The sequence below is a fragment of the Zootoca vivipara genome, chromosome 3, assembly GCF_963506605.1.
Source record: "Zootoca vivipara chromosome 3, rZooViv1.1, whole genome shotgun sequence".
Classification (NCBI taxonomy): Eukaryota; Metazoa; Chordata; class Lepidosauria; order Squamata; family Lacertidae; genus Zootoca; species Zootoca vivipara.
The window spans coordinates 15,896,034-15,920,341 of NC_083278.1; the positions used below are offsets into that span (position 1 = coordinate 15,896,034).

The window sequence follows — 24,308 nt, forward strand, 5'->3', positions numbered from 1 at the left end:
ATTAGAAATAAATTATGTTTCTAAGCTTACTTCCCAGGTTGTTGCCTGATTGTTTATTAAGCGGGGTAAGAAAGGGGCACCAGTTTATTTCATAGCTGCAGTTACTCAAAACAAGGCTTTGCATCCTAATTCCTATGCTTTTTAACTTTACTGCCAAGGGTGGGATTCTGAAACTGTTCAACCCTCACACACAGGCACTTGGAGGGATAAATTGAAATTAATATATTCTCTCGTACCCATTAAAACCCATCCCATAATCCTGACCTCCGAAAGGTAGAAGAACCAGGAGCCAGGTAAGTATCAACCAGTCAGCTTAACATCAATACCTGGAATTTTTTTATATATAGAATAGATCATTAAGCAGTGAGTCTCTACTTATTTAGGGGAGAAGCCCTCTATGGTTACAAGGAGCCCACATGTGTTTCTTAAGAATAAGTCATGCTAGACTAACCTTTTCTCCCTTTTGATGGAATTACTAGCAAGTTTTTTGACAATATCCCGTGTGATACCCTTCATGGGAAGATGGTAGGGTGTGGGCTATATGATGCAACTAATCTGGCACACTACTGGTAGTAGAAGCCAGCACAAGGGCCTCTCATAGTGCAATGGCTCTCTCTGCCACTATGCCTCCCCTAAATCCACTCTGGAGGGTCAGGAGAACCCCCCAAATGGTATGTTCTCCTGTTTACACTGACAGAGCAATCTGAAGTGCATGACGTCGAATTCCTCCCTGCATCCTTCTGGGTTCTGCTATTTTAGAGGGATATCGAGAAATTGGAATGTGGTCAGAAGCGTGCAATGGAGATGGTGAGGGGTCTGTAAACCAGCCTCTGAGGAAAGGTTGAATAAGTTGGATGTGTAGTATATTTTCCTCTACAGTTCATGTTCCTCCTTTCATCATCTTTGCTGACAGGAAAAGAGACAGCATTCGGGTGTAATGTCAACTGAATTTCTGTGGTCCTGGCTAGAAAATGAATGCTACCATTTAGCTGAAAGACTAGAAGTAATATTCTCTTTTATGACCCTTTTCGTTTCTCTGTCAGGAAGAAATTAGGTTCTCTTCCCATGTTCTCTGTATATTTGACACCTGTCACTTTGAGCCAAATATATTCTTGATTGAATCTGGCATCTTTGACAACTGGTTCTTCCATCACCTGGTACAGAATTTGATCATACCACTCCGCTGTCTGTGTTGCTGCAATAGAATCATACTGCGCTTTATTTAAAGGTAAAGGTAAAGGGACCCCTGACCATTAGGTCCAGTCGTGACCGACTCTGGGGTTGCGCGCTCATCTCGCATTATTGGCCGAGGGAGCCGGCGTATAGCTTCCAGGTCATGTGGCCAGCATGACAAAGCCGCTTCTGGCAAACCAGAGCAGCACATGGAAACGCCGTTTACCTTCCCGCTGTAGCGGTTCCTATTTATCTACTTGCATTTTGACGTGCTTTCGAACTGCTAGGTTGGCAGGAGCTGGGACCAAGCAACGGGAGCTCACCCCGTCACAGGGATTCGAACCGCCGACCTTTTGATCAGCAAGCCCTAGGCTCAGTGGTTTAACCACAGCGCCACCTGGGTCCCTATTAAAGGGAGAATTTTTTATGCAGCACATTGCACTCCCATGTAGACACCCATCCAGATACAGACCGGGGCTGTTTCTGCTTAACAAATGGACAACTACACGCGCATTGCAACGAAGCTACAATGTATTTATTTAGTCCTCTGCAAAGACCTCTTCATCTTATTATTGGATGTTTGTTTCTAAAAAAAAAACCCCAACCATCAATAGAAGAAAAATCTTTGCAGGAAGATGTTGGGTTGGATCTAGACTTGGATCACACTGAAATTTAAGGGACTTCAGTTAGTCATGACTAATTCGAATCCCAATGATTTCAATAGGTCTGCACTAGGGGTGGCGAGGTCTAGAATGTTGAATGCTCAGAGAAATTTCATTTGCTGCCTTTCATTTTCCTCATAAAGGATCAGTGCTTTTTTTCTTTTAAAAAAGGGTTTAGGAGCACTCCTATTTTGACTCAAGAAAATCACCATTTTATAGTTCAAATTGGGAAAAATAAATACAGTAAATGGACAAAAGTACAAAGATTCACAAAATGTTTAGGGGTGTGCGTACCCCTGTGTCCCCTCAGACACTGTAAAAGATCATGAATACAGTATTGCCTGCCAAACTATTCGCTATTTTTTATGGTAAATATAGAATGGCATGCTTCAAGAACTGGGATGTGTTTTGTTAGTCTGTTATAGCAAAAGCAACAAAGTGCCGCAGGGCACCTTAATGACTAAAGCAAAAATTGTTAACTTTTGTAAGGTACCACAAGACTCTTTGTAATGTTTAAATATAATGCAACATTCTTTCTATGATATGGTCCGCAAGTCTACATGAAAACATGTGCCATATATCAGAAGTACAAAGAACTGTGGTTTCAAGTTTGTTTGTTTCAAACAAACTATAGTTCATGTATTCTTAACCACAGTTTGCTGGTTCAGATTCAGACACAAGCTACAGTTAAACAAAAGCAGAAATGAAAGTTTCCAGACTCCCACTTGACCTCATAGGTAGGACGAGTAGAGGGGTAGCATGTGAACCCAATGTTCACTGCAACTTATTCACACTGCACCATGCATGGCATTCAAATGTAGTCAACTGTGAATAATTAGGCCTGCAAATTTTGATCAATAGACTCGTGGATTAACAGAGCAAATTTATACATGGTTATTCAGAAGTAAATCTCATTAAAATCAATGGGCTTCCTTCTAACTCAGTGCGTCTTTTAGGTTTTTGTTATCCAATCCAATGGACGAATTTTAATCTGCAAGGTTGCAGGGTTGTGATTTAAGAGCTCACTTGTTTATGATTGTTTTAGATTATTTTGGTTCTGGTTTCTGTTTGAGGTATTGGCATACATACATACATAATTTTTTTTGTATGCCACCTTTCCTTAGTTCAAACCATGCTCAAGGCAGTTTGCAGCATGAAATAAATACATAACTACAACGTGACAAAAGTAGTCATAAACAATAAATAGAGCATTAAAAACACAAAACCAAACTGAACTATTTCCACATAAATCACAACAAGATCTAAAATAGAGATACAAAAGCCCCAGCATCAGCGAACCCCGACAACAAAAGGTCCCAAACAACACTCCAGCCCAAGAGTGACAAACAAAGTATTAAAGATTCCCCCGCCCCACAACTGCTTTGTAGCATGGAGTATTCTAAGTTATGGTCATTCTTGCTTCTTCAGTAGCCCTAAAGGTGCTTTCATTGAGGTTTGGTTAATATACAGATTTAGTTAAATATAATGATTTGATCAACTGATGAATCACTTTATTGGCATGCAAAATGATCAATAGCAAATTCTTTAATAGTTTATAGCCCTACTTATCTATTAAGATTAATTCAAATATATCTCTTTCAGAGTGGAAAACACAACATGCTTTCTTGGATTTATGTAATTGCTATTATATAAAATTTTCCTATTCCCTCATGGACTGAGCAATGTTTTGGTTGTGGAAGTAGGATTCATTTAGTGAGACATTTTTAAAAATATCAATCATTGGCAGATGATGGCCTGGCACAGGAGTAGGGAACCTGCGGCACTCCGGATGTTGTTGAACTTCAACTCGGATCAGCCCCAGCCAGCATGGCAAGGATCAGGAGTGATGAGAGTTCTACTCCAACAACATCTAAAGCCCAATAATTAGCCGAAACATATTGATCAGCAACACATGTGCAAATTGTTTGTAGGTATTTGTAGTCAGCTTTGTAACTTGCATGGGTGTCATTGGTATGTGGTCACTGAAGATGCCTGTTTTAATTAGTTATTTGTATACACATTGGAGAAACCGATCCTCCCCTGCAACATGTTTTTAATCAAAACAAAGCATTCATAGGTATTGTTGTAACAAGATGATGGACAGACCATGATGACTGACACATGTTAGAGAAGAGAGCTTTTGACCATGTAGGACAGAGGGGGCTTCTGCAGCACCCAGTATTGCCGTTGCCTCTCTTTTCAGCCTTTTAAAATATCTTATTCCATTGCTGCTGCCTCCTTTACTCTTTTTAGTCATGAATTTAAATTTGTTTATTTTGATTTAGAAGTGCTTTTTGTTAGGTACTTATTATGAGATTGTTTTGTTTTGTCTCTTATAGGGAGACAATATGAATGATAAATGTAGTGTTTCTGTATTTGTATTTTGTATATTTCTGTTGGATTTTTTTCATGCTTTGTTGCGAACTGCTTCCACTGTAGTGTATACAGAAAAGCTGTATACAAATAAAGTGACCAACTGCTGGTGGGCAATAACTACAAAAAGTGCAGATTGAGCAAGTAATTAGATCCAGTTCTAGTCATAGAATCATAGAATCGTAGAGTTGGAAGAGACCACAAGGGCCATCCAGTCCAAACCCCTGCCGAGCAGGAAACACCATCAAAGCATTCTTGACATATGCCTGTCAAGCCTCTGCTTAAAGACCTCCAAAGAAGGAGACTCCACCACACTCCTTGGTAGCAAATTCCACTGCTGAAGGAGGCAGTAGTCATTTTACAGAAGTGATGTTCATGGCACCCCCTTACCCCATGCTCATTACAGGGAAGACATCCAGCAAAGAGCAATTAGCAGAGTGCTGATTCAGGAGTTGGTTACTCTCCACTTTATAAGATTGCTTGCAAGGCTGGACATTTCTAAAAGTGCCTTTTAATATATTTAACGTGGGTCCAACTGGAGTTTATTTTCCCTGTAATGTATATAAATTGCACCCTGAAGACAAAATGATGACTGTTAGCAAACCTGAAACTTGTTTGGGCCAAGTCACTGAGCCATAAACACCCTTGCCAGAACAATAAATAGTAAAAAAAACAAAAACAAAAAACACCCCCAAACCCCAAGGTTTTACAATAGCATATACTGCCAAGGCTTCAGATATTTTGTCTTGCAAGGCACGATGACACATTATAAAGTAAGGTTGTCATAGAACAAACAATAATAATTGATTTTATGGATTGGTTCTAACCTTGTAGGTGTAAGGCAGTCATTTCTTAATAAGAGACGCATCTTTTACAACAAAATGCTCTTGTCAGTGGATCTGTTAGATCTGTCTGTGGGAAAGATACCCAATTGGATTAATTTGCTATACAGTATTTTTATTTATGTCTGCATTCCATTTATATCTGCCTTTTGTTTTTTGAACTTGGTGTGGTATAGTGAGTTGGAAGGGAACTCTGCAGCTCATTTAGTCCAACCCCCTGCAATGCAGGAATATGTAGGTGGCCAATACGGAGATCGAGCCCATGTAACCAACTTCTAGGCGGTTTACTACAGAGTAGGGCTGCCTAAGCTAAACAACTTTAAAAAACAAACAAACACCAGGAGTGTCCTGGTTTGTATACTTTTTGAAATATGGCAACCCTACTACAGGGGTACTGACCAGACCCAAAATTAGTATCAAGAAAGTTCCTGTAGCAGAGTGAACTCAGTTGTTTGAATGGGTTCTTTGGGGAGATAAGAATGGGGGAAACAGCCATCAGGGCTCTGCTGAAAGACCAGCAACGTCTGGCAGCTCCTCTCCAAATTTCTCCTTTCCATATTGTAAGAACTAATGCTCCCTCACCCAACCCATACGCCTCACTTTTATGGGGTGCCATTTAGGTTGTAAGCCTGAGAGCATGGGCTGTCTTATCACTGAGATGTCTGAGCCCCTTTCAGCAGAAAGAGCAGAATAGGAAGGCTTTAAATAACTATATATTAAATGCCACCTTCGTTTTCCAGAGTATCCCCATAGATACGAACATCTGTTCCTCAACTTACTTTAACCCTTACTTAACGGAAGGGTTTTATTTTGGCAGAATCAAGGCAGCTAAAATCTCACAAAATAGCTTTCTTTGGCTAAGTTAGTAACGTGTACCTGAAATGTGCATGCACACAAAAGCTCACACCAATGACAAACTTAGTTGGTTTAATAAGGTGCCACTGGAAGCAATTTTTTTATTTAGTAACGTGTGATAGCTTTTGCGAATAAGCACCTTTTCTGCACAGAAAAAGTGCAGAAGGAAATTGAAACTTGCAGCGCTGGACTTAAGGTTGAGATTAAAGTTCAGAAGTTGCTCTTGTTAATAAATTAACTGAGCAGCTGGGAAATTCAGATAAAAAAAAGGTGCTGTAAATCTCTTGTCTTTTGCTTGTTGCAATGAAGTCTCTCAATTAACAATCCAGTAGGTCAGAGAGGGCCATGTTATATGCGGGCACCTCAGGGTGGGGTCACTGAGAGGGTGCACTGCCTCTCCTTTCCTGCATCATCTGCCTGCTTTGCATCTCTTCAGAGACTGAGATAAGAGAGTCCAGGGTGCAAAGGACAGGGAAGAAAGAGGAAGCCAGAAGTTGTGTGGGAAGCAGGCAGGGCTTTTGTGGTCACTCCCAGGGCTTGCAGCAATTGCAGGGCCTTTGCACATCTTCCTGTTAATCATTCATTCACTCCACACTTTTCGTTGCAATTCCCTGTCACTTTCCAAACTGCAAACGGTCCAGTTTTATTTGAAGCAAATTTGTTGCACCAGGGGCAACAGAGCACTTTAGTACATTTTAATTCACAAAGCCATATTTCTCAGTTTGTGCTTGACTACCTCCCGCAAAATGCTAACAGTCTGAAAGTACCCAGAATATAAGGGAGCACTCTGAAGCTAAGGATAAGTAGGCCAGACCCTAAAGGGGAAGAATTTCAGGTATTGAATGGAACTTCCCAGCCAAATCTTTTGCATCAGTTCACTAGTAAGCTTATGATTTAGAGAGTCTGCAGTCATCATCACTGTAATAAGAACAACCTCACATTTCTTCTGGGAAACGATTTCTCAGATATGAGTAATATTTTTAACCATTTTATAGGTTGCATTTTTGCAATTCTGTTATGGACTGTGGCTAGTATAGTAATAAAGCTGAACTATTAGGGGAGTGCCTGAAGGGGTAGAAAGGAAACTGTTAATATCATGTATTAATATATTAACTTCACTTTAGAGATGGGGCACAGAACAAACTGGGGCTGAACAATGCATTTAGGCTTCAGGCGGTCAGATTCAGATAAAAAGCCCAAAGGGATGGTTTGGTAAGTTTATAAAATGGTGATCTTTTATTTCAGAAATAAGGAACTGTGATCCCATCAATTTTTAACTTAGCTTTCATTTGAAGTTTCTCAGTGACCCAAATAAACAAAGATCATTAAAATTTGTGATCCCCAGAACTAATGACTTTTTCCAGGGAATCCCCATTTCCATTATTTTTAAAGGCCAATCTGTATTCAAAATTTTGTTGAATATAAGTGTCACGGTGGGTGGAGAATAAGGTATTCATTATGCACTTAGGCTTGTAAGAGACTCGACCCTCCACCCTTTCCAGGATAATTCTGGATAATTTCGTGAGAATTTGTTGAGGGGTTTATGCATGTTTGATTGGTATTGTTATGCTGTTGTTTTATTCTCCATCTCAGATAAACTGATTTGATAGTTGGGATTTAGGACGCGTATTTTACATGTTATGTATCCTTGCCTGTTCAGATTCGATAGAAAATGTTAAAATATTTTTGTTTTGAGAATTCACAAATGCATTGGATAACAAAGATGATACATTTTTCTATTCTTCTGAATAAGTTATCCACCTGAACAAGGATAAAGGCTGCTGGCTGGCATGGCTAAGGTTTTGTTTAAAGTTTTGTTGTTCTCAGATGAGATCCAGGAGGTTGGTTGGTTAATAAAAATATATTTTTCTCCGAGATTGCCTGATAACCAACATGTGGCGGGAGTAAAGGGTGGCATTGACGTTCTTTGTAATCTTGACATATAAGGTCTGATTGAAACATATATCCAGCTTGCCAAGGTGATTAATGCCAAATGCTTTTTGTGCTAGATCTAAGCAACTGTGCACTTAAAGAAATGCAGTTTGTGCACCCTAAGCCTCTACAAGGTATTGATCTAGATCTGTAACAAGCGCTGTGGCAGTCAGATCACTGCAGCAGTCATTGAGCAAGTTAAGGGCCATGATTTAGGAGGACTGTCCTTTTCTGATGTCGAGTAATGCTTTAGATTGATGTGTCAATATGTTATGGGGCCATTGCGCTGCACGTATTTGCCAACTGGAATGGCTTTTGTATAGAAAACAAAGATGAGGGTGGGGGATGGCAGCTGCAAGATATAAGGGATTCAGTACTCCAGCCTAGGTAACCAACACACAGGAAAACAACCACAATGTGTTTAGCATTTATTTGATAAGCAAGCACTGGTCACGATAAGCTGATTTGATATGAGCGGAACACAAAGCATAATCGAGTGCTTGCAAATGTCATGGGTATCAGGGGAAGAGATTTCAACGAAGTCCCTCAACTTAAATTCAAAGTTTTTAACTTTGGTTGGGTCGTACTCATAGAGTCCATTAAGTAGTAATGAGTGCAGGTGACCGAATGAATACATGAAGTTCCCTGGACCTCCTGTATGAACCTTCAAGCTCATTTAAACTGAAGGAGCTGAGCTGCACATACCAGTACCTTCCTTTGCAGATGCATGCACACCCTTCACTGAAATGAACGGGCATACAAAACTGAGAAGACAACCTAATGGCTGCAGGTATGTATAGTGGGATCTAGAATCAATCTAGATTGAAAGCAGAACCTTGGGGACAAGTGTGAATGACTCCAGGTAAGGAAAAATTATTGTTTTTTTCTGCTATAAACGGGTACATAGCCTAAGAATAGGCGCCCACATGTTTTTTCTCCTCTGGAACATCAGGTTTCCTAGCTGCCGTTTGTTGCATTTCCCTTTCCTTACAGATCTGATGCCAAGATGGCATGGGAAATACACAGGGAATGGTTTGCCTATGGATGCTGCCTTCTGTTTAGGAAATCTGCATTAGAAAGTGTTTTTATTTAACATGCAATGCAATCAATTTCCCCTCCAGCTATCGATCGTATGTTTTGTTCCTTGGAATGCATCATGTTATATATAGACTGAAAATATGCTACTAGGAAAATTTAGCATGTTTTCATGCAGTGAAATTAATTCCACCCTCCGAAACAAGCAATCTGCAATTATAGCCGCGTTTCCTAAAAATAGCAGTTTAGAGTAAAAACTAACAAATTAGCTGGAACAAATCCTCAGAGAAAGAATCCCTGAATATTTTGGGGGAAGAAGGGGAGAGAGTTGTGTATGCAGCCTTTAACTAAGAACAGAATAGTACATACAGACTGGGGAGGAGATGGGAAATAAATGCCAAAAATTAGGAATCCTGGTCATGGAGGAAGGAGCTGGGCTGCAATTGCTGCTGCTGCAGGCAGGATGGGCTCTTGGGGTTTTATAAGCAGCTTCCATATGAGATTTATTTATTAAACTTAGGTGAGTATCCATATGGGCTTTAACCGATTAATCCAGTGGTTCCCAACAGGTGGTCCGGGGACCCCCAGGGGTCCGCGAGCTATGCCAGAGGGGTCCGCAAGATGCTATTAGAATAAAAAAAATATTAAATATATTTCGTATGATAACAGATTTTTTGTTTTGGTCGCTTCCTGCATGAGCAGAGTCTAGCGCAAAACTAGAATTAGATAGAGGCAGTAGTTCTGCTGTATGCCGTTAGGTGGCACTTTACAAAGACTACTGTTTTGCAAAGAGGCAGCGCGCGCATTCTACTAACGCTCACCTCCCCAAGATGCTTTGCGCGCGTCGGCTTCATTTGTGCGCTACTGCGCAGGTACCCTGTCTTCTCCATTCCCCTCCCTCCTCCCTGGCGCGCGCTGCCTCTTTGCAAAACAGTACTGTTTGTAAACAAAGCGTTGTTTTTCGCAGAAGCTACAGTTCGCGTAGTTAAAAATGGACCATTGGTTAAAAAGTGGTTCGTTAAAACGACAAAGGCCTACAGATGAAGAGGAAGAACTGTAAAAAACGTATAAATATAAAATATAAAAAGACCCTTAATTTGGCTCTCACTTTTTAATTTTAGGATTAGGAATTAATGGGGGTCCTTGTCACAATAGCAGCTCGATGAGGGGTCCTCGAGAAAATTTTGTTGGGAACCCCTGGTCAGTACATTAACTTCCTTGAACTTCCTGTATGAATTTCCCCATTCCTTTAAACTCATTTGAATATGGACTTCTGCGGACTTATAGGGATGAGAGTTCTACAACTGAAATAGCCACCAAGAACACACAAAATGTGTGTTCCAGCTCTTCAAACTGGGTACATGTGAAAAGGACTCTCTGAGCTTATCTCAATAGCTGTGGCTGGAGGTTTGTGTGTGTGTGTGTGTGTGTGTGTGTGTGTTTTAATGTGAAGTGGTCCCCACTGCCTTGTCCTCCATAGTAGATCAGAACCTTACCAGCTTGGGACACACAGATGTCTAAAAGCCAAACCTCTTGGTCTTATATTATGCCTTCATTGAAGTCGGCATAGACTTACCACAATCCTAAAAAATGTGTATCGTACCTGATTAGATAAGCGACAGAATACTGACTTCCTCCCAACCACGGTACTTTTAGAAAGCTTCATTCTGCCATGGGAGCCATTATACTCTGAGCCCATTTCAAGAATCACCCTCTCCCCTGGGATATTCGAAACCAAATATAATATTACTGACACACAGCTATGTCTCAGAAAGTGGCTGAGCAAGAGAAAACAAGCCCCCACTTGAGAATGTAAAACCTTAATGAGAATAAGGGGGTGCCACATTGTACTGCGATACCTGATAACAGTTAATATGTCCCTGGTTTGTAGAAGTGATAAGGAGTACAAAAACAAAAGCAGCTGGTTGCATAAAATAATTCAGAGCATTATCATCACCGAGGTGGAGTGTGAGTACCATAAAGATATATTTAGCACTGAAGCATAAGAAGGTGGAATCGTTGGGTTAATAAAAATCCAGATGCAACAATCCCCTCTCCGTTGTCTGCGTTTTGTAAATTTTGTGTATGAAAAGACAGTGATTCAGCACCTTTTGTAGTCCAGGTGTTTAGCAGAGTGGAAATCTAATTGCTCATCTTTGGGTACCAAGTTATTTTATGTTAGCTAAAGTAAGTGTTCTGGCAAGTCCTGGCTGTATTGCGGCACTGCGTTTAAGGTTTGTGTTAACAGAGCCTGTTATAAGCAAGGCTCTCTAAAACTCATCATCATAGCAAAGCTTTAACATTTCTCGCAAATTGTTAATTATTGATGAAAATCTCTTGTAGCGTTAAACCATTATAACTAAGACAGAAGATGGGGGGAAAAGATGAACTGGGGAAAAAGATAAGACAGGAAATTGCATTTGTGCCCCTGCTGGTTTTATTTTTTTGTGTGTAGAAAAAAATCTTAGAAAAGTGGTTTTTTAAATCCTGGACTAGAGAATTCTATGTTTTAAACTCCCTTCTTAACTCTCTTTCCACTTGTCCTATTTGAGAGGGTTTGGAGGTTGTCCCCCCCACACACACACTTTAACGTTCACACTCATTTTGATAATACTCCTTTATCAGTTTTGCTACTTTCCAGGATGGATAAGCAGACAGAAGGTTGAACTCTGAGCTGGAAGACTTCTGTTCACATCCCAGTTCAGCCGCCATGGGATCTTGGCAAGTGTACCTGATTCTTGCTATAATATGACTGCAGCAGGTGGATGGAAAACATCCTTAAGACTGTCTATACTCACTTCCGTGGAACACAGTGAAACTTACTTCTGAGCACGCACACATAGTACTGTGCTGCTACTGTCATGTAAGCAGTGTAGCCTTTACAAATCCAAGTAAATAAATAATCAATCCCTTGATCTTTGTTCTCTTGTTCTATTTTGTGTTAGTCAGCTAATATTTATATTTGCTGTAACCAAAGGTCATCAATTTTTGAAAATGCAAAATTGAACCCATGAAGGTAAAATCATAGTGGGTATTTATAGTCTAATACAAATTACGCCATAAAACAACAAATGCAGCCTTCAGGTAGCCAGACCACCTTGACAGGATATAACATATTGTATCTCTTTTTAGGTTCTCCACCATTTTTCTGTTCCCTCAAACATGATTCACTGGGTGGGTCCTGGCAACTCTCCCTTTCTTACCCTTGGACTTCCTTCATCTGAAAAACTAGGACAGAAACAAGGAGTTTGAAGAATACAAAGTGCTTTGCAAACTTTAAAAGTTCAAATCCCAATAAATACATCATCGTAGCAATGCATCTTGACAAAATGCATTTGCTATGTCAATAACAGTACAGTAGCCCACAAAATGCAATTGGACTTACTACAAAGAAAATGTGTATAGGAATGCAGCCTAAAGCTTACCTTTAAGCTCCCAGTTACTTGGGAATAAGTTCCACTGAACTTTATTGGACCAAAATCTTAGGAAAATAGTATAGGATTGCACCATAGTCAAAACAAACAATAACATTATTAACTCTAGAAGCAGCCTGGGGTGTATTTTTGGGCCCAGTCTAGAGAAAGTTACTCTACAATCCTATTATTATTATTATTATTATTATTATTATTATTATTATTATTATTAAATTTGTATCCCACCTTTTCCCCTAACAGAAACTCAAGGTATACTCTATGTATACTCATGTGAGAGTAAGCCCTGGTGAACTCAGTGGACTTCACTTCTAAGTAAATTTGCAAAGATTTGTTACTGTTAGTCACATTTTAGTCCTGATGAAAACAATGGCATTTAAATTAGCTTTTTAAAAGTGTCACTTTTAACTTTCTGATGATTGCCAACATTTACTTAAAACATTTGCCCTACTTAAAAGTACTCAGTTGGAAGATCAATCCATGTCTACTCAGAAGTATGACCCATAGAGTTCAAAGGGATTTACTCCCAGGTAAGTATTAAAGGATTGAAGCTTTAGGGTGTTATTAGAAAACAGAACTGTGGAAGGAATCAATATCTGAAATGTTATTGATACCGCAAACCTATTGAAATCCAGTCCACTGGTTTCAGCACATCTATTCTGAGTATTCCTTAGTTGGGTATTGCCCAGGAAGTCTAAAATCTGGGCTCCTGATTTCCAGTTCTTGTACTATATCACACAAGCACAAAGAATTTGAATTGGCAGAAACTTTCCATGCAATAGTTGGATATAAAGTGAATGGGTACAATTGAAACTAATGGGATCTAAGCATACATTCAATGTTGGTTTCAAGGGTACTGAAGTGTATTTAAGATTATCTGGATTGCCCCCCTGTATATTTTAAAACAACTTTGTGAAATGCCTCTGAGAGAGAAACAGATTTAATAAAGTGTAGCTGAGAGAATAGTTGCAGACCAATTCTGACATAAGTATGAAAGAACACAAGGTTAGGAGGAGACGTGAAATGGTAATTCCCACTGCAGGATCAAAGGTAATTGAAAACATTTGGACACCACCGGAGGACATCAGTCATCTCTAAAGTCATATATAATAACCCCAATCTTAAAATAAGTCAGGAAATGTTTGGACTAAGTGGGAGAGTCAAAAGTGATGAGAACTCAGCCTGTCATTTACCTGGATATAACTGTGTCAGGAATCAAGTTTGCCTTAACCACTGCTCACCAATGCTTAAGTTGCTACTTTTAGCTTTTACTTAGTCATAAAAAGTGTGCTGCAATAAAGAGGCTGCTGTGAAACCAGAGCTCTTGCCATAGGCTCAGAGCATAGACCCTTTTATTGCTGTCTCCTTGACGTTAATATGTGCCAACAACATGGTGAAATTCTTCCGTCCGGCCAACTCTTGGGGATGATCTGCACACAGTTTATTGTGTAACAAATGCAGCATGTTGGTCGCACATGATCTGAACATACATAACTCCTCCTGATGCAGTTACGAAAACACCAAATTCCCCCAGTATTCAGGACACAAATGGGAGATTATGATATTGGAACCGGGGGGGGGGGGGGGAGGAAGTGAACATATGAAATCACGGGATCAGCCAGTAATTGTGGGTTAAATGAGTACATATCAACTTGTAGCCCGTCTCTCTCCACATATTGGCTGCATTCAGATGTAACATTAAATCATAATTTAGTACTATGTGAATGAGTTTCAAGGTTTAAGTTAAAAAAATATATATTAAATGCCCTTCTTGAATAAAATTGGCTTAAATACCCATCTCAAAAGTATGATTTAACATTACATCCAAACCAGGTCATTGTCACGCCTAGGTAGGTCTGGAGCCAAGTCTCTCCCTTTTCTTCTTTGATTAGTGGCTTTGCAGTATAGACATAAAGGAATCTTTGCCATTTCAAAGAACAAGCAAGAACTGTGCTCCCGTCTTCAGTCTTGTTTGGCAGTAAAGAAGTGGACGGGATTCCCTTAGTATGGCCAGGAAATACATTTGGCATGATGCATATTGAATTGGATTTGTTCCCGAGGGCAACTCACCTCCTTCCATATGAGCCTTCATGAGATCTGTGCTCTGTTTCGGAAGGCATGGTCCCCTCGCCACAGCAAATATGGGGGATTTGAGCAAGAGTATTTTCCATCGGGGCACCCAAACTGTAGAACAGCCAACAATGAGAGTTTTTAAAATCTGTTTTGAAATGGCATCTGGATACAGTAAGGCCAAAATTGCATATAGTCAGAACATATTGGGTTCAATGGTGGGCAGAATGGTGAAAGTCTTTTCCCCTGGACACCTGCTGCAGCCCTTTTTTCTCTTTTTAAAAAATTTGCCAAGCACATAAGGCTGAATGCACACAAGTTAAATGCACATAAGTTGTGGGTTTACTGTACTTATTTTTTTTCCAGCCAGGCGCCTTTTCCTTCAAAGGTTTTTTTCTTTTTTTTTTGCTGTGCACTGTGATATTTTAAGGGATGCAGGTGGCACTGTGGGTTAAACCCCCGCGACGGGGTGAGCTCCCGTTGCTCGGTCCCTGCTCCTGTCAACTTAGCAGTTCGAAAGCACATCAAAGTGCAAGTAGATAAATAGGTACCACTCTGGCGGTAAGGTAAACGGCTTTTCCGTGCGCTGCTCTAGTTCACCGGAAACGGATTAGTCATGCTGGCCACATGACCCGGAAGCTGTCTGCGGACAAACACCGGCTCCCTCGGCCAGTAAAGCGAGATGAGCGCCGCAACCCCAGAGTAATCCGCAACTGGGGTCCCTTTACCTTTACCTATGATGTTTTATAGAGTACGTTGCTGTTCTCTTATGGCTTTGACCACATTTCGACCCATTTTTTGATCGGTGATTTTCGCACTGTAAACTGCCTTGCAGAAAGGCAGGGTAAAAATGGCAAAACAAGTAAACAAACGGACAGACGTACGATTAAGCCAAAGGTAAATAAGGTTGAAGCCTGGCAGGAGAAGGATAGAAAGGGGTAGAAAACATGCCAGGAAAGCTCTGAAATAAGTATACTAGGCATACCATTGAAGAAAAAATGCAAGGAAGAAGAAGAAGAAGAAGAAGAAGAAGAAGAAGAAGAAGAAGAAGAAGAAGAAGAAGAAGAAGAAGAAGAAGAAGAAGCAATTGACTTGTAAAACATTTTTGCATTTTATCCCTTCTATCCAGTATGCTTTTACTGTTACCTTTCCATGATCTGACACATATGCAAAATTTACCAGCAACCCCATAACTGACAGGAGGCAAGGAACAGCCGCAAGACTATAGCTGGCTGGGAGGCGGATACTATCTTTCCTGCTTCACCTGCAGAACAGCAGTCTGCTGGAGGTGTCAGGTTTGGCCAGCTAGCTGTACCCATGAAGACAAGCAAGCACTTTGAAATATCGGTGGTGGTTTCCGGGGTGTGTGGGGAGCTTATTGGTTTATTTCATAGCATTTATACATACACTGCTTGATTGCAAAAAAATAAAATAAAAATGAAACCACCTACCCCGTCAAAGCTGTTTATTTGGGGGTGCTGTTAGTGGCAGGTCAGCCGTTGTGGGTTGATGCCAAGTTCCTCCCTTGGGCTTCGATTAGGCACCCCCCATGGGTGATCAGGTGAGTGAGAGAGATGGGTTCCTGCTCTGAGTTAACCTGGCTTCCAAATGAGAAGGGAGAGCAGGAGTTGCAGGTCACCAAGAGGATTCTGGGCATTAGGCGATTGCGCCGTTTTGTCTCATTTTGATTGTACCTGGGATGCGGGGGGCCCTGTGGTCTAAACCGCTGAGCCTCTTGTGCTTGCCGTTGCTCTGTCCCAGCTCCTGCCAACCTAGCAGTTCGAAAGCACGCCAGTGCAAATAGATAAATAGGTACTGCTGCGGCAGGAAGGTAAATTGCACTTCCATGTGCACTGGTTTCCGTCATGGTGTTCCCTTGTGGCAGAAATAGTTGAGTCATGCTGGCCACATGACCTGGAAAGTTGTCTGTGGACACACGCCAGCTTCCTCGGCCTGAAAGCGAGATGAGCACTGCAACCCCATAGTCACCTTTGACTGGACTTAACTGTCCAGGGGTCCTTTACCTTTTACCTTTTGATTGCATTTACCATAAATGCAATCAGAAGACATCAAGAAGAGGTGGCAGGAATACACAGAGGAATTATACCAGAAAGATATGGAGGTCTCGTACACCCCAGGTAGTGTGGTTGCTGACCTTGAGCCAGACATCTTGGAGAGTGAAGTCAAATGGGCCTTAGAAAGCACTGCTAATAACAAGGCCAGTGGAAGTGATGATATTCCAGCTGAACTATTTAAAATTTTAAAAGATGATGCTGTTAAGGTGCTACACCCAATATGCCAGCAAGTTTGGAAAACTCAGCAATGGCCAGAGGATTGGAGAAGATCAGTCTACATCCCAATTCCAAAGAAGGGCAGTGCCAAAGAATGCTCCAACTACCGCACAATTGCGCTCATTTCACACGCTAGCAAGGTTATGCTTAAAATTCTACAAGGCAGGCTTAGGCAGTATGTGGACCGAGAACTCCCAGAAGTGCAAGCTGGATTTCGAAAGGGCAGAGGAACCAGAGACCAAATAGCAAACATGCGCTGGATTATGGAGAAAGCTAGAGAGTTCCAGAAAAACGTCTACTTCTGCTTCATTGACTATGCAAAAGCCTTCGACTGTGTCGACCACAGCAAACTATGGCAAGTTCTTAAAGAAATGGGAGTGCCTGATCACCTCATCTGTCTCCTGAGAAATCTCTATGTGGGACAAGAAGCTACAGTTAGAACTGGATATGGAACAACTGATTGGTTCAAAATTGGGAAAGGAGTACGACAAGGTTGTATATTGTCTCCCTGCTTATTTAACTTATATGCAGAATTCATCATGCGAAAGGCTGGACTAGATGAATCCCAAGCCGGAATTAAGATTGCCGGAAGAAATATCAACAACCTCAGATATGCAGATGACACAACCTTGATGGCAGAAAGCGAGGAGGAATTAAAGAACCTTTTAATGAGGGTGAAAGAGGAGAGCGCAAAATATGGTCTGAAGCTCAACATCATGCGACAACATCAAAAAAACCAAGATCATGGCCACTGGTCCCATCACCTCCTGGCAAATAGAAGGGGAAGAAATGGAGGCAGTGAGAGATTTTACTTTCTTGGGCTCCTTGATCACTGCAGATGGTGACAGCAGTCACGAAATTAAAAGACGCCTGCTTCTTGGGAGAAAAGCAATGACAAACCTAGACAGCATCTTAAAAAGCAGAGACATCACTTTGCCGACAAAGGTCCGTATAGTTAAAGCTATGGTTTTCCCAGTAGTGATGTATGGAAGTGAGAGCTGGACCATAAAGAAGGCTGATCGTCGAAGAATTGATGCTTTTGAATTATGGTGCTGGAGGAGACTCTTGAGAGTCCCATGGACTGCAAGAAGATCAAACCTATCCATTCTGAAGGAAATCAGCCCTGAGTGCTCCCTGGAAGGACAGATCGTGAAGCTGAGGCTCCAATACTTTGGCCACCTCATGAGAAGAGAAGAATCCTTGGAAAAGACCCTGATGTTGGGAAAGATGGAGGGCACTAGGAGAAGGGGACGACAGAGGACGAGATGGTTGGACAGTGTTCTCGAAGCTACGAACATGAGTTTGACCAAACTGCGGGAGGCAGTGCAAGACAGGAGTGCCTGGCGTGCTATGGTCCATGGGGTCACGAAGAGTCGGACACGACTAAACGACTAAACAACAACAACAACCATACTTTGATTGCATCTTTCTTTCATACGGCCACTGTTTTGGGGACAAAAGAAAGCGGAATATAAATAAAAACCATAGCATAACATTGGCTTCGCCCCCGAAGGCTCCTTCTTCCATTGTCTCCTAAGACAGATGGGTCAGCCTGAGACCAAGGCACATTTTTACAGTGAATTGAAAGCAGTCGCCATTGCCACATACTTCTCTCATGATTTCAATTGCCTCTGGTCAAATGTTTGGTGCAGGTTTTTAAAACCTGTTTGACCAGAGGCAAAACTATCATGAGTGTTTGCACTATGGACAGCAGTGTTTTTTCCTTCAAATTACCTTAAATTCCACAGGGGTGTGTGTGTGTGTGTGTGTGTGTGTGTGTGTGTGTGTGTGTGGAGGGGTGTATTATGGTCTATCTCCATCCTGAGTGAGTGCAAGCTGCACTGTGAGAATAGCTCAATTGCTAGAGCAGTAGACCCCCTATTTTCGCTGCAGCCCGTTCTGGCAACTCAGGCTCAGTCCATGGGTGTGGGCAGCAAGGGGCAGTTGCCCCACATTAAATCAATAAAAATTAAAACAAAATATTGCTAACTGAGGTTTTGGCCACCCTAGCAACAACAATAATTTTATTATTTATACCCCGCCATCTGGGTGGCTTACAACACACAAAAATTTCCCTGTACAGGGCTGCCTTCAGATGTCTTCCGGATACGTTTATTTCCTTGACATCTGATAGGAGGGCGTTCCACAGGGCAGGCGCCACTACCGAAAAGGCCCGAAAAGGCCCTCTGCCTCTGCCCAGTGGCGAAGCTTCATGCTCCGGCACCGGGGGAGGGGTGCACCTCCCGGAGGGGCGTGACACGCGTTTTGGGGGCGTGACACGCGTTCCGGGGGGCGCGTTTTGGGGACAGAGCAGGCACCCGCGACGGCGCCCCTTGGAGCCCACCGCTCGGGGCGGCCCGCTCCTACTGCCCCTATCTTCCTACGCCCCTGCCTCTGCCTGCCCCTGCACAACAACAAAATCCTGGTTACACCCATGGCTCAGGCTTTTGATAGGGAGGGGCAGAATCCCAGATTTGTATTGATTTCCATTGGTTTTTGCGGAGCAGCTGCTCCCCACCCCTGACTATGCCCATGCTCCATCTTCAGGAATTTCCCCTCCACTTTATTATTATTTGAAATTATTATTATTATTTGAAATTATATATGTGGGTGGCGCTATGGGTTAAACCACAGAGCCTAGGGCTTGCAGATCAGAAGGTTGGCGGTTCAAATCCCTGCAACGGGGTGAGCTCCCGTTGCTCGGTTCCAGCTCCTGCCAACCTAGCAGTTTGAAAGCACGTCAAAGTGCAAGTACTGTAGATAAATAGGTACCGCTACAGCGGGAAGGTAAACAGCGTTTCCGTGTACTGCTCTGGTTTGCCAGAAGCGGCTTTGTCATGCTGGCCACATGACCTGGAAGCTGTACGCCGGCTCCCTCGGCCAATAACACAAGATGAGTGCCGCAACCCCAGAGTCGGTCACGAATGGACCTAATGGTCAGGGGTCCCTTTACCCTTTACCGCCCTATACCTGGAGGGCCCAGGGCGGTTCACAGAAAAGATCACAATATATAAAATAAAAATAAAAACAATAACCCAATAAACCCCCCCAAAAGAACCACATTTAAAAGGGTATAGGATGGTAATCAGGTCAACCAAAGGCCTTGTTAAAAAGGAATGTTTTTGCCTGGCACCTAAAGGTGTATAATGAAGGTGCCAGGCGAACTTCCCTGGGGAGAGCATTCCACAGACGGGGGGGGGGGCACTGCAGAGAAGGCCCGTTCCCGTGTTGCCACCCTCCGAACCTCTTGAGAAGGAGACAATGAAGAAGAGCCTCAGAAGATGATCTCAGGGTCAAGTTCATATAGAAAGAGGTGGTCCTTGAGGTATTGCAGTCCTGAGCCGTTTAAGGCTTTGTAGGTCAAAACCAGTACTTTGAATTGGGCCCGGGAACTAATTGGTAGCCAGTGCAGTCGGACCAGGATTGGTGTAATAGGCTCAAACCGTCTTTTTCTGGTGAGCAACCTGGCTGCTGAATTCTGCACCAGCTGAAGTTTTCGAACCGTCTTCAGAGGCAGCCTACAAACACATTGCAGTAATCTAACCTGGTGGTTAGGGACCCAGGTGGCGCTGTGGTTAAACCACTGAGCCTAGGGCTTGCTGATCAGAAGGTCGGCTTTTCGAATTCCTGTGACGGGGTGAGCTCCCGTTGCTTGGTCCCAGCTCCTGCCAGCCTAGCAGTTTGAAAGCACGTCAAAATGCAAGTAGATAAATAGGAACCGCTACAGCGGGAAGGTAAACGGCGTTTCCATGTGCTGCTCTGGTTTGCCAGAAGCGGCTTTGTCATGCTGGCCACATGACCTGGAAGCTATACGCCGGCTCCCTCGGCCAATAATGCGAGATGAGCGCGCAACCCCAGAGTCGGTCACGACTGGACCTAATGGTCAGGGGTCCCTTTACCTTTACCCTGGTGGTTACCAGAGCATAGACAACAGTAGTTGGCTATCCCTTTCCAGATAGGAGCATAGTTGGGCCACCAGCCAAAGCTGATGGAAGACTCTCCGGACCACTGAGGCCACCTGAGCCTTGAGTGACAGCAAAGGATCCAGGAGGACCCCCAAGCTAGGAACCTGCAGTGTAACCCCACCAAGAGCAGGTGATCTCCCACCCATCTGGTCTAGGGAACCACCCACTAACAGTGTCTCAGTTTTACCTGGATTGAGCTTCAGTTTGTTGGCGCTCATCCAGTCCATTACAAAGGCAAGACACTATAACTGGAAACATGGGGGTTGGAAGGGACCCCGAGGGTCCTCTAGTCGAACCCGCTGCGATGCAGGCAATCTTTGGGCCCCACGCAGTGCTCGAACCCTCGCACCCTGTCTCAGGCTCTAGCAGCGGAGCTATTCGGGCACCCGAGGCAGCAGGACCCCCCCCCCACGTCCCCCTTGGAGGAGATGCTTCCCCTCCCGCCGCGTGGGCAAAGCTTTCGCAGATCGGGAGCAAGTGCGGGCAGCGGCGGCGTCAGCGGCAGCCACCGCGCCTGCTCGGTTCAGAGCGAGCATGCCCAGTAGCTGCCGAGCCGCGGCTGCGACGGGCAGCAGGATCCCCAGCCGGCCAGGGTTGCCGGCGAGCGCGTGCGCACGGCGGCTCCCTCCAGCCAAAGGAACCTTGAATTTCTCCGGGATTTGCTGATCTGCAGTGCAGAGCAAAAAGCGCAGGAACGTGTTGCAGCTGCTACCTACCGGCTTCGCAGAAGCGAAACGGGATTTTAAACGGGAGAGGCAAAAGCACGGATCCATTCCTTCCTTGAGACCCTTAAGCAGACCTTAATTATTAGCAATTTTTAATTGTTTTTTATTATTTTTAAAAAACCCTGCACCGTTCCGTCTCGGTCTTCAGAGGACATCGCAAACTGTAAGTGGTCCAGGTACTCGAATATTTAGGCTTTTCCTTTGCGCATCACATTGTTGGCTTGGGCGGCAAGCAGCTTGGAAACGGTGACCCAAAAGGGAGTTTTGAGGTTTGCTTTATTTATTTTTGTTCTTGCGAAGAGTGCGCGGGAGGGAGAGAGGAAGAAATAGAGAACAGGCGGGAGGTAATTGCCAGTGGCTTCTAAATCCCTATAAATAGGAGCTTAGACCCCCATATAGACACCGATCTCTAGAAGAAGATGCAGATCTAGCAAAGTTGTTTAGAATCGCATCGATGCAACCCCGGGGTGTGAAAGAAGGCTGTCGAATGGATGTCAAAGCTGTTGGTCCCTTCCTCGTCTTCCTTATCTCTGCCCCCCCCCCCAAATGGTCAGAGGCATTTGGATGAGAAGGGAGAGATTGAGACACGTATCTAGATACTGGGCTTGTGTGCCATATGTTGGGACTTAGAAGCTTAAAGCAGCGTGTTTCGGTTATCTCTCCTCTGCCCCCACTCCTTTTTTTGTGGAGTGCTTAGAAATAATCTTTGCAAAGTTTTTCCCCCTTTTGTGTGCTGTGTTTTTGGGTGGTTTGTAGTTTTCGTGTGTGTGTGTGTGTGTGTGTGTGTGTGTGTCTGTGTGTGTGTGTGTGTCTGTGTCAAATTGAGAGGGGGGGGGGAGGTAACCACAACAAATCGCCCTGAGCTTGTTTTAAGATGTGCCACCCAAATGATCTGGCATTTCGAAACAGCTACCAAAACACCCTCTCACACCCTGAAGAAAGACATCAAAAGAGTGTAGGTTAATAATTTGCATTTTTGCAATTTTTTTAAAAAAAGGAACTGATGTCAGATGAAAGCCTCTGACAATCCCAGGCGCTTTCCCCCAAGAAGCATCCAAAGAAATTGTCAATGCTGTGTTGTTTTGCAGTAGACAGAGTTTGCATGAAAAGATCATTCTCCGCAAGGTCACCCAACTCGTTGTGATTATTTGTTTAAACACACACACTGCTTAGTGAGGTTGCTTCCTTGGCATTCTTGCTTTGGAGTGATCGATCACCTCTTCCTAGCGGCACGCGACTGCTGCACGTGCAGCATATTTTAAGGAACCGAGGCTGGCTTTGTAGATCTATATATTCAATGTGTGTGAGAGACCGTGCGCTTGTTTGTGCGTGAACAGAGGTGTGAGAGACGGGGAGCCCTTCACCAGCGCTGCAACTGCTTGGTGGGTGGGTGGGGGGAGGGAGGGAGATCTTCATGAAGCGCCATATGGGAGACAGGAGAGGGAAGGGGCTTTTGGAGGGGAAGTGAGGCTGGTTTTGAGAGAGGAGGGAATCAAAACAACAGGGAGAAGCAGGTTGAGGCAGATTTGAAGCACACACACACACACAGAGCCCAGCTCACCGCAGTGTTACACCTGATGGAGACTGCGGCGGCGTTCTTTCCTTGGAATCTTGTGGCTTCCCTTGGAATTTCCTTCAAGGGATCTGTGAATTTCTGGCTTGTTTGACTTCAGTGCCAATGCCTAGCTCCTTGAGGCAGTGCTGTTAACATGGGAGTGCTTATTGAGGAAAGAAGCAGTAAAGAGTCTTTTAAAAAATAAAAATACATGGATACATATAGTGCATTGTGGATGCACCTCTGCTGTCATCATTGGGAAGATGCACGTTTTTATTAGGGATTTTCTCCACTGCAAGGCATTTCTTTTTAGCGAGTTTGGCTTGAGCAAGAACAATCTGAGGCAGCGCTGAGGTCGCTGCATGTGATGTTTGGCCCGGAACATCCGAAACCAAAGGCTGCGTCTAGGAATCTATTTGACCCATATCTGTAAGGTTAAAGATAGGTGGGGCGGGGAGAAGGTGTCACTTCAGGAAAGCCCACACACTTCCTGACAGTAGGATATGGTGTGATGTTTGTGGGAAGATCCATTGGCAGAGGGATTCGCAGCTGAATTAAGTCACTGGGTGCATTTGAGTAAAATCAAGTCCTTTGCTGTCGCTCCCAAACGAGGCTGGTTCTCCACCATCCAAAAGCATAACGAACAAAAATGTATACACACTGTTCCATGCTTCCTTTGTATCCCTTTCTGAAGTGCCGTATTTTTTCCGTGTATAAGACGTCCCCATGTATCAGACGCCCCCTATTTTTGGGAACTCCAAATTAAGAAAACACCCCTTAGCACTACCTGCGTACAAGACGGGCCCCAATTTCAAACAGATTTTTTTGGTTTTTTTTTAAAAAACCCTAGTCTTATACACGGAAAAATACGGTATTCGTTTTTGTTATTTACACTAGCCGGATTCTATAGCCTATATTTCTCCTTGCATACAGTGTTTCTTTTTAACCCTACGTCAACCTTGAGACCATCTGCATGCACATACCTAGCTGTTCTTAAAGCTGCTCTTAAAGTTTGCTCTTTGCTCATACTGCTGTATAAAAACAAAAAACCATGCAACTCCCCCTTTTCCTTGATGAATGCTAGATCCCCTTGGAGTTTTCTTGTATGTTCAGATAAAATACCCTGCTTTTCACTTTTTGGCTACGTCAAAGCTGTCTTTGTGCAAGCTGACCTGAAACACCTTGGCTGGGAGGTCCCCTGCTCCCACCTTGATTCCTTTTTTTTTTTTTTTTGCTGGCTAACATGAATCATCTCCTTCCTCTAACAGAACTCAGTCCTAACCTATTTCCCCCTCCCCCCATCTTATACCCATGACGTTTCTCCCTCCATGTTTGTTTGTGACATCGTGAGCATTCTCATTCTGCAAAAGCATGCTGCTAAATTTCTATATAGCCTGTG

General features: G+C 43.2%; 1 protein-coding gene across 1 annotated transcript in view; it reads left to right on the plus strand.

Moving 5' to 3' along the window:
- Nucleotides 1-21,228: 21,228 nt before the first annotated feature.
- The window catches only part of VSNL1 (visinin like 1), a 94,739-nt gene continuing 91,659 nt past the window's right edge, over nt 21,229-24,308 (plus strand). Inside the window, exon 1 of the mRNA XM_035110040.2 lies at nt 21,229-21,517. The gene's annotated coding sequence lies outside the window, so the exon portion shown is untranslated. The remainder of the gene's footprint in view (nt 21,518-24,308) is intronic.